Raw genomic sequence first — 3,953 nt, 5'->3', positions numbered from 1 at the left:
TGTACATGGAAATTGTGTGGGAAAGTCACACACGTCAAGTCAGCTGATGATTGCACCCGAACGTATGATGTCGGAACCTTTGTGACATGGGTTGCATTAGAAACATATACGCAAAAATGCATTACACTTAATTAGGAACATAAGATGGTTGCAGAAATGGGAGAGGGAAAGAAGAAAAACAATCATGGTCTACGGTCTACATGGATGAGGAAGTACCGAGTACGCTGCAACAACAGCGACAGCTTGAGGTAAAACAGAGAGGGAAGAGAAGGAAAGATAGACAAATTCGTATAAATGTGAGAGTGTGAGACTGAAAAGAGAGACAATATTCGATTTTTTAATGCTAATTCTATATAACATCTCTCTTCACGCCTGTTTGTGCATTGTGCGTGCGATGTATATGTGTGCTCGTGTTGCCTTTAGGAAGGATGATGCAGTCGAAAGCACAATAAGGATTAGCAAGCACTAACCCTGAGGACAAACTTTGGAATCCACCAGAAGATAAAACTTTTAAATTTTATTATAATAAAACTGTCTTATGGCTACGCCTTACAATGCTTATAGAGGAAAAGAAAGAAAATCCTAACCGAAAATAAATAAGATCCTGAACGAAAATAAATAAGATCCTAACCGAAAATAAATAAAATTACTAAAATACTGTTTTTCGGGCCCGAAACGGATTCGGAAGGGCTAAAAACCCAAACCTTTTGGCTTAAGTGAAAAGTCCAGAGTTGACGGTTTGTTTCCTTCTCGGGAACATATAATATTAGTCAATCGGACACCAGAAATCCGACCGGGTTCATCCGACGAGCAACATCATAGCTAAAGCGCGCAGCCAGCCATACTACATCAAAGGACCATAACTGTGAGAATAATCAAGAAAGTGCCAGATTTTTGTAGAATATTTGCTGTAATGTGATGGGTAAAAAGGTTTTATAGTAGCAGTTATGGGGTGAAAATTTCTTTACTCATCAGTATTTAAACCTTCTTAAAGAAAACTATCATGAGCTGTTATCAAATACTCCTATCAATAATTATATGGCTTAATTGCACATTTGCTCCCTCATCTTTCACCGTTGTGCGAAGTCCCTCCCCCATGTTTAAAACGAGCAAATTCCCTCCCTCATGTTTCAAATTGTGCTGCCGTTAACTTTCCATCCAATTGTTAACGGCGGTTGCTATTTTCACCCCATCCATTTACTAACCACACCTCTCAATCAATAATAAAAATAAAGGAAAATATAAATGAAATAAGTAAAATACAATTAATAGAAAAACAGAAAAAAAAATTATAAAATCAAAGAAAAAAAAACTAAATCAGTCAAAAAAGTGAAAAACAATAACGATTTCTGCACGTGAGGTTCCCTTCATCTTTCCCATTTCTCCTTGCGAATTCATCCTTTGTTCATCTGCATCCTCCTTCATCATCATCATCTCATTCTCTTTTCATTTCTCTTAGAAATCGAAATCCTTCAACTCAAAATCGCAACACTGATTTGTCTCTTCTCTTCTCTACCAAGACCAAATTCACAAAACCCATCTTCTCAAAACCAGAAACAAACCCATTCAATTTCAGATCTTGCAGTTCAAAATCGAGAGCCAGTAAAGAGAGAGCATCATTTCAATTTCATCACCGAAACTCTTCCCAGATCTCGCATTTCTCTCTCTTTCCCGATCTTGGGGGTGGTTGTGGTTATGGGTCGGAGAAGGTTATGGGGCTCAGTCGATTTTTGGCATGGTTTACTTTTATTTGGGTAGTGGTAATTGTAATTTTTCTGGTTATTTGTCTTGAATGTTTTGTGTGTGTGTTGTAATTTTGCTTGGTGGATTCTTGTGTGTAATGTACTAATGTTACTTTACTTTTTTCAGTTAAATACATGCATTCAACCATATATGTTTTATCTTTTTCACTGATAATTGATATTAGTTTTAGCTAATTGATAATTGATATTGATGACATCTATTGGTTGATGACGCACTGAAAAATAAAGACATTATTATGGGTTCATAGAATTTAAATCTCCTACGGTAGTTGTTGTTTCCACTGAACAGATTGATGAAAACCCAGGTCAAATTTTGAAGCTTTTTAAGATAGCTCTTTTAAAGGGAGAGAGAGCTAGGTGATGTGATTTTGAGCTGAATGATGAAGAAGAAGAAAAAGGATGCAGATGAAGAAGGTTAAGGGAGATGGAGAAAGAGAAAAGTGCGATTAAGCCAAGGTAGAAATTTAATTATTTTTTTTTTAATTTAGTGTAAGTGGTGCAGATAGTAAAAAGGGGGGGTGAAAATAACAATCACAGTTAACAATTTGATGGAAAGTTAACGGCAGCACAATTTGAAACATGAGGGAGGGAATCTGCTCGTTTTAAACATGGGGGAGAGACTTTGCACAACGGTGAAAGATGAGGGGGCAAATGTGCAATTAAGCCTAATTATATCACCATATCATACTAAATATTAATATTTTTATCGAATTTTTTAATCCTGAAAATTTGTGTTTTTCTCCATGTTGCAGTAAATTGAAAATTGCTAACATGTATTTCCTAAACAATTGGAAACATCTCATTCACTCAAGAATGAATAATGGGTACAAATTAAAAATAAGTATGCAAAGAAATCTTCTTTTTGGTAGTCCAACTCAGAAAATCTCCGAGGTTAAGGTGGATTTCCTTGGAGCAATTTGGGATGCATGGGTGACCTCTTGGGAAGTTTTCTAGGAAGCGCGCATAAGTGAGGACAAAGCATGCTGGAAAGACTTGTGTTGTTACCGTGAGGTCAGTAGTCATGAGATCGGGATGTTACATGAGGGGCAAGGGGCGACAGAGAAAGGTGACGAGGATCAGCGATAGAGAAGGGAAAGGGGCGGTAGACAAGGCGGATGGCGGCAGATCAGGGCAAGGGGCGGAGGAAGAAAAGATAAAAAGTATGGTTTGGTAAAAAATGGCAAAGAGATGCTTATAATTAAGGAAGCATGGAAGGAGAAATCTATGAATTTAGTGTCGGTTGGCCGACACTAATTGATGAAATACGCGAAGTTAGCTCAGTCTAGGCTGAATCTAATCTAGTCGGTGAAGGTAGCGACGACTAGCTGACGCTAACTGATGAAATACGTAGAGTTAGCTTCGGTCTAGACCGTCCCTAATCTCGACGGTGACTGTAGTGTTGGTGGTAACGGCCACTATTTTTTCGAGGGTGGACACTACATTGGCTAGTTATTTTAGCATTTGTCATAAGCAACTCTAAATGATGAAATACTGTCACCGATGCTAATTAGCTTCAATCTAGCTGACGCCGACTTTAAGTGAGTTTTATCTCTGTGTCAGAAAATTTAGCGTCGTTGTCGGGAGAATTTAAACTCTAAATTAGCTCATTTTTAGACTTAAATATGTTGGGGGCCCTACAAAATAGGGGTCATTTGGTTTAAGCCCCTACAAAAAATTTTCTTTGGTATACACCCTTAAAGGGAAAATAATATGTAGCTTTAAGCCCCTGCCGTTAACCTCCGTTAAGTGGTGAGGTGGCGATGAAGATACTTGTTTCTCTCTCCTACATAAGAATCCACGTCATATGCTATTTACCATTTAGTTTTGATAATTATATTTGAGAAGAAAAAAAAAGTTGAAACCAGATTCTTCTTCTCCTTCCTAGCTTCATTCTCCACCGGCGGCCACCACCTATACCCTCTCCTCCATAACTTCCCTCCTCTGCCCCTCATCCATCACCACCTCTTCTTCTTCACCATGGCAGGAGGTCAAAATCCCTAAATGCCCCTACCATGCCTTCTCCTCCATCACCTGCCACAGTCAAAACTTCTCTTCACCAAGGCCATCTTGCTTGAAATCCCAAACCACCATCATCCACATCGAACCCCCAAGAAGCAATGCATGTTAGATCGATGATTTAGGGTTCGAGGTGAATGATTTCGCAATTTGGGTTCGAGATCGACAATTCCA

Source organism: Lotus japonicus, chromosome 5 (genome assembly GCF_012489685.1).
Source record: "Lotus japonicus ecotype B-129 chromosome 5, LjGifu_v1.2".
Classification (NCBI taxonomy): Eukaryota; Viridiplantae; Streptophyta; class Magnoliopsida; order Fabales; family Fabaceae; genus Lotus; species Lotus japonicus.
Note: the sequence above shows the minus strand (reverse complement) of the source record.